This window comes from Eucalyptus grandis, chromosome 6 (assembly GCF_016545825.1).
Source record: "Eucalyptus grandis isolate ANBG69807.140 chromosome 6, ASM1654582v1, whole genome shotgun sequence".
NCBI lineage: Eukaryota > Viridiplantae > Streptophyta > Magnoliopsida > Myrtales > Myrtaceae > Eucalyptus > Eucalyptus grandis.
The window spans coordinates 19,237,809-19,251,036 of NC_052617.1; the positions used below are offsets into that span (position 1 = coordinate 19,237,809).

Consider the following 13,228-nt stretch of genomic DNA (forward strand, 5'->3'; position numbering starts at 1 on the left):
TTATTGGAGTCAATTTGCAAGAAGCTGAATATCATCTCTCCTTTTGATTAAAGTTTGAAGTTGATCAGACTCAGGACTTCAACTTGAGGAAGCTACTTCAATATGTAAATTTTCTCCAATCTAGGTATTTTATTTTTAGTATGTAAAATCTGAATAGGTATGATTATATTTGAATCATCGCTTGCCTATTTTATTTTTAGAATTTACTATTTTATTGCTAAAATTCGGATTTCAAATAGTTGTGAGTTACCTTTTTTAAATTTATTCTGAAAAGGTATTTTTCTTTGTGACGATTCGTTTACTTCTTTTTGATTTCTTTAAATACCTTAGAATATTTCTTTCGAGCACAGCACTTTCAAACCCTAATACCGAATCCCTCTCTCTCTTGATTTTTACTCTCAAAATTTCTCTGAAAAATTATTTCCCTTTCACTCGAATATGTCATCAAAATCCTCCAAGTCTAGATCAATGTCGTACTAGAGGAAATCCTCTCGTATAGCAAGTCAGGGTCCTCGGAACATGCCTAAAGGACCAACTCACTTTGATCTTATTGAAGAAGATTCTCCGCGAAGTTCTCCTCATCAATCTGCAGATGAGGAAGTTGCACAAGAAGCGATTCCTATCAGAGTAATGAGGCCTAAGGTACTCTTCAAGCACTACACTTTTCCATAATGGGTATGGAAACAAACCCTTGTTTTTGAGAACAATGGAAAGACTAGGAATAACGCCAAAAGGAACAGCTGAAGATGAATTTATGAACTTTCCTTCTGATCCTCGTTTTGTGTCAGAGAGTCAGCTTGAGAACAAAGATGATGATGAGAGAAATTTTACAAATTTCCAACCCTGGATGGGTGTGGCTACTGAAATTCCCGGAGAAAGAATGAAGCTTTTTCGTTCAAAAGAGCATAAAAGGGTTTATGCTCAAATGTTGAACAGAGGAGTGATAAACCCTCGCACAGTGGATTTTGACTTTCTAGACTCCATAAAGGTTAACTTGAGGGAAATGTTAGCCAATCTTCAACTTGAAAAATTTTGTGCAGAGACTACCGAAGCGTATCTTGAGTTGACGGCGTATTTTTACTCCACTATGTCTTTCTTGGATTAAACTCACATTCAGTTCACTGTTTGTGACAAAGTGTTTGTTGTGGATGTGGACATTCTGGCCGATATTTTGGGTGTTGAACGTAGTGGTTTTCTACCTATAAATGTCTCCATCAATCAAGCTACTCGATTTTTGGTGAAGGACAGATTATCGAGCGGAAGTATCACTTACTCTCATATGCCAGCTTCAAATATTCTGCTGCACAAGATTGTCATAAATTGCATCAGACCTAAGGTTGCCTCCAAGACTGAATCTCGAGATTTAAGGCAAAGATTGTGTGGGCAATTTGTAATGGAATTCCTTTTTCTCTGCCACATTCTATCTTCTTGCATATGTACAGGACTGTGATGAAAGAAAAAGGTCAACTGCCCTACTCTGTCTTGATTACAAGATTGTTCAGACACTTCCAGATCTAGTTGCCCTCTCAACTTCGATCAAGAACTCTCACTCCTATGGAGATAGGAATGAAGATGATTTCTAAAATGAGGCTGAAAGATCTGTCAAAGGCCTTGGATCTCTTGAAGAAGGAATCATCTAGCAAAATCAAAGAAGGATCTATTGCTACAAAGAAGCGAAAAGGAAAAGATGTTGTCCAAAAGATTTCCAAGAAAAAGAAATCTATCCTTCTGCAGGACGAAGAGGAGGAAGATGATCTGACAATATCCATTATTGCTTTGCACAATCTTCAAGGTTCTGTTGATTCTTAAGAAACGGAAGAAGAAGAAGAGAGTGATATTGAAAGATCAGTAGAAAAGGAGAATGAAGATGACGATTCTGAAGGAGACATTGGTGTAATACCAGTATCAGATGACACTGAAGAAAACGGGCAAAATGCTTATTGACCCGTTTAGTCATTTATTGTATTAAAAATTATGGGGTAATTTTATCCCTAAAGAAAAAATATGAATTGCATAGCATATAGATTTAGGTGCATTTATTTTAATTTGCATATTTTGCATTTATTTATTGGACTGGTGATGGGTGGGTTCGAATTAGTGGTTTTGAGCTTTAATTTGGTAGGCCGGATTAAGCCCACGAAGTAAGTAAATTGGCCCGAACCCGTTTTCTTTTAATGACAAAAATTACGTAAATGGATATTTGAAATTATATTATGGTGAATTTTGGAATTTAAGAAAATCGGGTTGCAATCTTATCTTTAGGCGATAAAATCAAGAGATATGGAAAATAAAAATAAAAAGTGATATTGCGTGTGGAAAAAGAAATCTTCGCAGATGTTGATTTGAAAGGAAATTAAAACCCTAATCTTTGGTCTATAAAAAAGTTTTTCGCGTAGGGTTTTAGAGGGAGGCCACACGTTGAATACACGGCGACATTAAAAGGTCTTTTCTCGAGAGTTTCCCTTGGCTTTTCCGTTCGCTCCATTGAAAAGAAGAAGAAGAAGAAAAGCTTTTGAGGTTTACTTCGTTTGTGCTTTCTGCACAAGACAACAAAAGAAAAAGCAAAAAGCTTTTTGGGGTAAAAGTCAGCAGAGAAAGACAGAGAAGAGACGTGAGGGAGACATGAAGAGAGAGAGAAAAACAAAAAGAAAAGGGAAAAGCAAGAATAGAAGCAGGAGAGCTTCTTCTTTGTAGCCATTCGACCCCCACCCCCCGTGCACAGATTCTTCCATTACTGCCGTCCGTTCGTCCTGTGCCGGTGACCACACCAGCACCGCCGTTTGTCACTCCACCAGCGGTGACTCAACGCCGGCAGACCGCGACCGCCCAGCGCCGATCTGCTTCTTCTCCGCCTCGCTTATGACCCGCGACCCGCAGATCTCGCGTCTGCAAGCTCACTCCTTGTGCCTCTGCCTCTGCTCCGGCGACCTAGTGTTGCACCTGCCCTGTTCGTTGCTGCTGTCTCGCCAAAAGCAACCAAGCGACGCCCATGGCAGCCCTCCGCTGATCCTATTCTCAGCCCGCGCCTGCATTGCCCGTGTTCGATCGCTCACCTGCGCGCACCGCGCCTGAGCATCGTCAACCGTCGCACTCCCGCTCTGCCCAGCCACGTATCTCACCAGAAGCCGCGCTCGACTACAACAAAACATTCCCGTTTCGCTATGCTCGCACCCGAGCATTGACGCCACCTCCATTCGATCTCGTCACCACCGCGCCTCCGCGAGCTTTCCCCTGCCGATCCGCTACAGCCCGACGTCGCTGCTCCCGCCTGAATCGTGACCAGTCGCGATTGCTGCGTCTGCCAGCCCTGAGTCCTCCGCTTGAGCGAGCTGCTGCACGCTCAAGCGACCTCCTTGCTGCTGGGTTTTCTCCTCCGCCCGAGATCGAGCGAAGCCAGCTGCTACCTCCCCTGTTTCGTTGCTGATCCAGCTACTGCCGAGCCACCTCGTTGGATCTCGCCAGACCTAGCTGGACCTCCGAACACCGACGGCTGCGCACCACACGAGCCGCCAAATTTGGAAACAAAAGAAAAAGAACAAAAGGAAAAAAATCAAATTAGGTAGATTTGCTTCATTTTATTAGGCAAGTTTATTTTGTCTCTTTTTATTTTTTTTATATCTTGGTTTCTTTGTTTGAAATATTTCTCTATGCATAATTAGAATTTCCAACATACCACCTAATTCGCAACTGCACTATGATTTTTTTTTCCATCTATAAGGCTTCAGATGGAATAATTAATCAAGCGGGAATAAAATCAATATTTTGATCTTCAAGGCTTAAGATCAATTTATCGATTTTATTAGCGAAACAATCAGGTTTGATTAGATATCGTTTCCAAACTCGAACAATGGATAATATCTTTGATGACCATGGATGATTTGGTTGCTTTATTTATTCCAAAAATACAAAAAAATTGCATATTTCATTTTAAATTTAGATTGATTTAGATAGACTACATCTTAGGTTAGAGATTACAAGTTAAGATAATATCTTGGTTTTAATTAGGATTTGGCTTAACATAATTCCTAATACAAATTGAATAGAATCTTAATTTAGTTAGATAATTTTCACATTTTTTCTAATTTCGAATTTCATGAAAAATACAAAAATGTCTTAGAATAAATTAGTTTTATTTTCTAGGATAAATTGCATTCTTTTTTTTTTTAAAATGTCATGTGCATGTCATTAGGATTAGATTCATGAAATGCATGCCATTTAGTGATTATTGCTAGGTCCATTTAATTAGAAATTGCATGTCATTAGAATTAGGTCATTTAGTTATATTGCATTGCATATTGCATGATTTTCATTAAGTGAAAGAAAAACAAAAATTGCGTGTTAATTAGAGATCATATATAGGATTGTTGATATGAATTCTGGTTTAACATTGCAGATGCTTTCGTTGCTTTGAGGTAAGTTTTGCAATTTATTCACTGTTTATCTAGGTGTTAAATTGGTGGTTTGCACACCCGCATGATCGCCTCACATGTTAGGGAAATAGATTTAAAATTAATCCAAACTGCTTGCAAAAACATTTTTTCAAAATAAAAGAAATGGTACTGAAAGGGCATTAGAGAAATCTAGTGTAACCAAGTCCCCGTACCCAAATCTCTAGTTCATAGGAGTAAAGTAAATCTCCCGTTACTTTACTTGGGTTTCTAATCGACCCACCAAAAATAGATTAGTGGCGACTCATAATTGAAAATCAATTGCATGTTAAGAATTTGAACCTAAGTCGCGAATTAGTATGAGCTTGGGAGAGCCCAAATTAAGTTTAGGCTTTAACAATCCATTAGCCAAACCCTAGGTGGTGCACCCGAAATTTAGGTCGCGACAATGCTGCATCCGAAAAAGAGGACACTGAACAAGAAAAGAGATCTAGTGCTGGAAAAGAAAAGGAACAAGAAAGTGAAGTCTCATCTCAACCTGAGGGCATGAAAACAGGGGGAGATCATGAGAAAACTCCTTTAACTGCACCTACTGCTAGTGATGGCATTATTAGATCTCTTGTAGATGCTAAAAAAATGTTTTTGCATCTCATTTCCCTGAAGTTGATGTTAAAGAAGAAACTTCAAGTCAGGCTAAGTAACAAACTGCCCTTGATCAAGTTGATGTTCCTCCGTTTCTGGATACTCCACAGATTCACTTTGCTAAAGCCAGTGCTCAAACTAAACCTGATGTAAACTATCCAAGGATAGTAGAACTCCTTTTGGAGATAAAAGCACATCAATATGCAATGCGGGTTGAAATCTAGAAGCTACATATTGCCTCAAGGTCTACATTAGAATTTCTAACTAGCAAGGTACAATCTCTTGATACTCAAGTTCAGACGTTGAATCAACGAGCTTCATAGACTGTAGCCAAAATAGAGAATGTCTATCATCAGTGACAAGAGAAGCTTGAGGAGGCTATGCAGTCGCTGGAGGATTTCCGACTTATTTGAGTTCCTAGACAACCATAAATGACTCCATCTTATTATCATTTTTCACTCTTTTATTCCTGACTATCTTTTTCTTTTTGCTGTTGACAAAAAGGGGGAGAAGAGAGCATATTCAAAATTTTTGTTTATTTCTTGTTTGTTTAAAAGTTCCTGTTTGTTTGAACTTGGTAGTGTGTAGTGTTAACTTTTGTGAATTTGGATTGAGTTTTTGTAGTTCTTGAACTTTTGAACTCTAAATTGTCAAGACTAATGTGTTTTTTGTGGATGCAAAATCAATGTTATTAAGTTCTATAACAATCTGTCTTTATTATAAGTATTGTTTTGCAGGATATAAGTTTTAAATCTGCATGAAAATTTTGTCACCATAAAAAAATGGGGAGATTGTTAGAGAAAACTCCTATTAGATTTTGAAGTTGACAAAACTTTCTTAGTTTTATTCTCATTTTCATTTTGAAGATTATGAGATTTCTGTGTAATTCTTTCGAAGTCTATCTTACATCAGAAGTCCACTCCACTCTGACGAAGACCTAGACTAAACACAAGTAAAAACGAAGACATAATTTGACTTAGGATTATTTTTCTTCAAGGCTTCAGTACGAACAGGATATATGGTTGGAAATATCACTTACCTTTCTGGTTATCTTTATTGGAATCAATCACGGAATGGAAAAAATCATTTTTGGAAGGCAAGTTTATTTGGAAAGAATCTACTTATGGAAACCAAGATTCTGATTGTATGGACGACCAGGATCATTGGACTTTCATCTCGATCTTCAAACGGCTCAAGATCTCCTTGATTGATTCTGTCCAATGGATTGATTGGAAGGATTCCTTTGAAAAGTGCCAACGGTCGAAAAGGCATAGGGGAGTATTTAAAGGAGGTTTTTCAAGTCATTCGACTAGAGAGCGTGAAAGAAGAATTCCAAAGTCTGAAGCTTCCCAATCACTTGTTCTTCCTCTTATAGTGCTCAAACTTGTATTCGAAAGAGAGAGAAACTCAAAAGTGTGACTTTGTGAAAGCAGTAGAGACTCTTCACTAAAAAGTCAAGATTATAAGGCTGTAATTCTCTTTCGATTCATAGTAAAAACCAGTCAGAAGGTTGTCAGCGCGGAAGAGTGGACGTAGGCTTAATCTAAGCCGAACTACTATAAATCTCATGTTCATTTTCTTTTTCCTAAACTCCTTTACTTTATTTGTTGTGATATTTTTCTGTGTTTCAAAATAGTTGTTAAAATCTAAATTCCTTCAAAGTCTGTTGTTCATCAGACTCAGTTTAAAAAGTAAAGTATTTTACTCCATTTCGCAAAATTTATTTTCATACCTATTCACCTCCATTCTAGGTGTTTATACTAGCGCTTTCACACTAAAACCTTATTATCATCGTCTTTACAAGCACTTGCTAAGATGCATGCAAGACCTAGGATGCTGAACAAATCAACTTGCCGGTCTCATCTAATTAAATCATACCCAACGAGTGCTAGAAGAAAGAACTGAACCAAGAAGTTCAAGGTGATCGCCGGCTTCTCTTTCTTGGACCAAGAGAAAGAAAAGGAAATATGTCATTATCGAGCAGCTGGGGCAGGGCGACTTACTTCTCGAGGAAGTAGGCGAAGGGAGCGAGCAAGAGGAAGGCGATGATGTTGCGGTAGACTATGAAGACGTTCTTGCTGATGTCCATGTTGAGCACGGCCCTAAAGACCACGTGGAACTCAGCGTAGCGAATTGCAAGGCCAGCATGGCCAGGTGCAGCTGGACTCACTTCGGCACCAAGTACCATATCCTCTTAGCTGATCCGGCGCTGGTGTCGGCCATGATTCGATGACGGAGAGAGAGAGAGAGAGAGAGAGAGAGAGAGAAGGCTAAAATCCCAAAGAAGCAGAAGCAGCAGGAGGAAGGAAGGAAAGGGGAAAGAGTTGATGGAGTAGGAAGACCAAGGTTTGAGGGATATAAATATTGGAGAGGAGGAGGAGGAGAGGAGAGGGAGATGGCTTGATGAGTGTTGCATACTGTAAGTAAGAGATGAAGAGTGTAGGAGGAGGAGAGGGAGTTACTATAGACCCTCTAGGTGGGCCCCAGAAGAGGAGAGGTTATGTCAACTGTGGGATGGGCTCCCCTTTCAAAATGTTTTTGGTTGTCTCCCACATTCTCTGCCTTTCTCCAAGCTGACATGACAACCCCCAATCACACTTCACGTTAAAAATCAAAAGATTTTCTCACTTGGTCCCTTGCCATTTATTAATGATATTGCCACTTCTTATACAGAGCAATTTTGTCTTAGACGACTTTAAGCTTTCTCGTATTGGAAATCTAAGTGGACAAATGGCTCCAAAAAGCTTCATTTCCATATGATTTAATGTATTGGAGATCACAACACTCTTAAAGCCACGTGAAATCAGAAAACGGAGCTCTGCCGGAGAAAATTCCCTTTTGCCTCATGAAAAATTCCTTTTTGGTATTTTGCCTAAAAACCTCGTACGGTTGGAAATCTGCGAGGACAAATGGCTTCAGAAAGCTTCATCTCCATATGATTTAATGTATTGGAGATCACAACACCCTTAAAGCCACGTGAAATCAGAAAACGAAGCTCTGTCGGAGAAAATTCCCTTTTGCCTCATGAAAAATTCCTTTTCGGTATTTTGCCTAAAAACCTCGTATGGTTGGAAATTTGCGAGGACAAATGGCTTCAGAAAGCTTCATTTCTATATGATTTAATGTATTGGAGATCACAACACCCTTAAAGCCACGTGAAATCAGAAAACGGAGCTCTGCTAGAGAAGATTCCCTTTTGGTATTTTGCCTAAAAACATCCGACGGTTGGAAATCTGCGGGGACAAATGGCTCCATAAAGCTTCATTTCCATATGTTTTGATGTATTGGAGGTCACAACACCCTTAAAGCCACGTGAAATCATAAAACGGAGCTCTGCCGGAGAAAATTCCCCTTTGCTCCATGAAAAATTCCCTTTCGGTATTTTGCTAAGAAACCTTCAACAGTTGGAAATCTGCGGGGACAAATGGCTCCAGAAAGCTTCATTTCTATATGATTTAATGTATTGGAAATCATAACATCCTTCAAGCCACATGTAATTAGCAAATAGATCTCTATCGGAGAAAATTCCTATTTGCTCCATGAAAAATTCCCTTTCGGTATTTTGCCTAAAAACCTCACATAGTTGGAAATCTGTGGGGACAAATGGCCACACTTCATTTCTAAGCAAACCCTTTATGTGAAGTTAGTAGTGTGCGTATATGATTGGTGCGAAGATCATAAAGAAGCCTCTTATGAATTGCACCCTCAACGATCAAAGCAAGAAGTTGAATTAGTAAATAAGCAATGCTGGACACCATGCACTAATTTGCAAATTGCAATTAGATGGTTAAATAAGTGAGTTGTACTTGAGCACCAAAGTGGTGCCGTATCCATTAGGTGTCGCATCCTTTGAAAACCACATGCCCAAACATCTTATGCAATTTCTAATTAGTACGATAGTTTTTCTGTTCATAAGTTGCAATCGTTAACCAATACTACTAGTAAACTGTATAAGCAATCCATAATCAACCAGCGAACGATAGTTCATAGTCTAAAAGAGTATTTCAACTTGATTAATCAATTAATATATTTGTATGTTATTGAAAAATAAAACTTGGTACTCGGTAAAATCGAAGCAATGGCCATTATCTACTAACCATTTACCATGGAAAATAGTACTTTGTTTGTTAAAGTATCTATGCAAATCATAATCTTCATCATGTGTTAATTAGAAATTATACTTTTAGAACAATTAGCAATGCTCTGTGTTTTGCGAAGCATCTCGTGAAATTTGCTCTTTACACCACCACCTTCAGCTTGCTATTTTTTAATTTGATATCAAAGCCAGTGCTATCTCTTCTTTTGCATATATGTGTCTACCTCCAAGTGCCATGGTCAAATTCCACAAGTCTCTCCTAGACTTTGGTGTTCTTTTGGTACAACCTTGTCCTATGCATATTTTTTTCTTCACACTTTTAAAACTCGATCATGATGAATTATTGTGACATCGTAAGTTTTTTTTATGATGCTTTACAATTTTCCTTATAGTAACTTAATTATGACTCTACACCATGAAGATGCATGAGTGAAGAATATATAGAAGTGCACAATTAAATTATAAGTTATAATTAATCAATGCTTTTTTTAAGTCTCAAAAACAAAAGGAAGATTTTCAAATAAAAATCTGAATTTGGTTATTTTTTCTAAAGAGAGCCTTAAGCATAACATGTCTCAAACATAACTCTAAAGTTGCCAATTTAATCTCAAATATTTGTAGCTCATTAGCTGACTAGACCATCGAGATTGTGCATATCATGTGCATCTTTCGTGCATTTATGCATGTGAGACACACAGGCTTGTTGCTCAACAAAAATTTGGTCAGCCAATGAACAAGAGCCTTATTAGAGACTAAATTAGCCATTTCATGGCCTTATATGAGACAAAATCCACTCTAGGCATTTTTTTTTGAGAAAAATGTCCCATTTATAACCCTAACTTGAAATTTCCCCAAAAGAAAAATTGAGGACAATAACTAACTCTCGTCACACCCTATGTCACGCCCCGATCCTCGAGCGCGTGCACATCCCTTGGTGGTCGATAAAATTGCGACGTCCCAGGATGCGTTGCCGACTCATTCATTTTATTGCACATGCGGAAGCGAATTAAAAACCCCTGACAACAAACAACATGGGATAGGAAAGTAGGACAATCACATCAAACCAAACACCTTGAGAAACAAACTGAGTTTATACACAAAGGTCTACAAAAGATCGGTTTTCAAAAAGGAACTATCTTATGACCACTAGTCGGACACATTCACCGATCCTTTGGACTCCACTAGCTCTGGGGGCACCGGGTCCTCCATAGCTCCATCAAAAGGGTCAGCTGCACCCTTGCCAAAAGTGGCATCGACAACCACCACGGGAATCTCAAAACCCTGGAGGGGACCTACCCTGTATCCATTGAGTCCATGGCGGAACCACGCCCTAAATTGATGAGGTACCCCATCGGGTAGGCCCTCATCGACCTAGACGGTGGTCACGATCAACTCATAGACCCAATGACTATCAAGGATCCGAACATCTATCCCTTGTTCAGTAATAGCCCGCGACTGTCCAAAATGTTTTGGAGGAACTGCCATCTAAGGACCTGAAAATATTGAGCCCACGACGGGGTGAGACAATGTCTCAGTAAGTTCACCCCCTAAACTCCAACTATGAAGAAAATACGCCTAGGGCGTCCTAACCACGCAGTCACACAATCACAGAGACTTATCTCGTCTTAGATCCTTCCTGCATGTCAGTATAGTTCATATCATAGACATAAACAATATTCATACTCAAACAATTGGAACGCCAACACTTTCATCTTCACAAATACAAGGGGTCCCGATTATAGGGCCAAATCTTTATGACACGTCCCATTCCGTGCCACACAATTTTGTCTCATAATCCGATGCGTCAATTTCACTCAGCATGTGTTCCAATTGTTAATCACGGCCACACACGGGCACGGCCTACTCGAAGTTTGGCAATCTTCTAGCGTAGCCAAGCGTCGTCTTGCCCCATCAAACATGGCAACGTCATTATGTCGACAGCATTCCATAAAAGAGCATCGGTCTAGCCTCTACTGTGATCGGCATCCATTGGTAAGACATCCCATATAGGGGCACATCCTGCTCAACAACTTGAGACAGGTTTTCTTAATCAACACATGACCATTTAATCTTGGCTTAGAACACCGTGAATTGCACTCAAATGCCTCAATTAAAATAGTGAACCTGGCCTATTTTTTTGTATTAAAAATACACGGTAAAAATAATTGTGTGTGGGTACATGGTCAATTAAAATCAGAAAAACTGATATCTTTCTTTTTCAAATCTCACTATTTGATATAGTATTTACCGTTTTTGGTGTCAAAACCCGACACCCGGTTTTTTCTAAATAATAACCAAAATTTCCAAATTTTGAATTAAATACTCAAAATTACAATCACCACTCAATTTGCACAATTTAACACTTAGTTGCGAAAATTAACCACACCATTGCAATCAACACGAAATTCCAATCACCGACTATCCCGATATAATTTTCGAAAAAATTAAATAACTAAATAAATACCAAAATTAATTAAATAATTCAATTTAAATGCAATAAATAGCAACTTAGGCCGAAGATGCTAATCTAACCACCTAAACGGGCTTAGAAAATTTATGAACCTAACTAGATAAATAGTACAATCTATCTAATTCTTAATTTATCTAATCTAATCACCTAACATGCATAATTGAATAATTAAATCACCAATTTAATCTAACTAACCACCTAATCCCTAATTAGTGTAAACTAATAATCATTTAAGCATCATTAACTCTTAACAAGTAAACTCACCGGTTTAGCGATCCGGTGAGTCCACGATGATAGCAACGTAGAGGTGGGCATAACCAAGCCCATTGCGACACCAAGCAGGGTCGGAAAGGCTCGAAAAAGCCTCTTGAAGCTCTTAGCTAGGTTGTGAGTTCGATTTATGCTCCTTGGGTTGTTGGACTGCTCGAGCGGTTGAAACAACTTGGAAAGGGAGACGGTGGCTGTAACGAGGTTTGGCGGGTGACGCGGTGGTTCCAGATGGTTGGACAGTGGCCTGGTGAGCTGCAACAATGAGCTGAGCGGCTCGGAGACAGCAAATGACGCTGCTGGACTGCGGGATGGCGAGGATGAGCGGACGGTTGACAGTGCTAGCTTGGGCTCGTGGTTGGCGTGTGGGCGCATGACGAGTAGCGAGGGAGCTCCGACGGTGGTCGACGATGAAGGGGGAGTGCTTGGCTCGGTTTCTTTGGTTTTCTAAGCTCTCAAAATGTTGCAACAATGGGGAAAACAGGCTACTGAAGGAAGAAGAAGCTGTTGAAGGTTGAGGGGGGCACCAAAATATCCAAATTGCTTGAGTGCTTGGCCCTACCACCTTGGCTGGCATCCTCAGCCAATTTTCAGCCCTTAAGCTTCCCAAAAGGTTGTCTCCCCCTTGGCCTATGAATTTGGACCATTGGCCATCTAATTTGGTTCAAATCTCATTCAATACCCCTCCAATTGAGCTCAATTCGGTCCCTAAAAATTCAACCAAGATGCCTACACTTGAATTCACATTTTTCCTCATCAATTTATCCAACTTGGATCCCAAAGCGCAACAAAAAATGGTCCTCTAATTTTCTCGGTAAAAAACGACCATATTTTGAATTTTCGCCAAAAATCTCGATTTGCAGAAAAATTTTCAAAAGGTGACTCGACGGTTCTAAAATGAATCATGACATGACAGAACTTTCATTTTCTAAAATCGGGTTCAAATTCCCAGTTGATTTCAATTTGGGGCACGATTTTAGCGTGACCTAACCTATCGGGTAGCTTTTAGGAATTTTGGGTGTAATTGACCCGTACTCGATTGTTTTCGAGCCAAATTGTACATCTTCGACATATTGACAACTCTCGACTGTCATGAAAATCTCGAGATTTCAAATATGGACACAGGATGACAGAAAAATCAATCTAGTGCCGTTCGACAGAAATTTTGCAATTTGGTGGAATCACCCACACACTAATCATATATCTCTATCAAATTGACCTATCTTCGGTCTCTGATCAATTTTGATAGTACCGTAATGACCATTGCAGATTAGCACGGTCAAGTAGTCGATTTTTGGTCGAATTCTCAAGTTTATTGCATTCACATTCCTTAACGGCTTCACCAGATAGTATAGTTATCTTGTG

General features: G+C 39.3%; 1 pseudogene; it reads right to left on the minus strand.

The window, feature by feature from the left end:
- Positions 1–7,253, minus strand: part of LOC104448795 — a 32,338-nt pseudogene extending 25,085 nt beyond the window's left edge.
- Between the last annotated feature and the right edge of the window lie 5,975 nt (positions 7,254–13,228).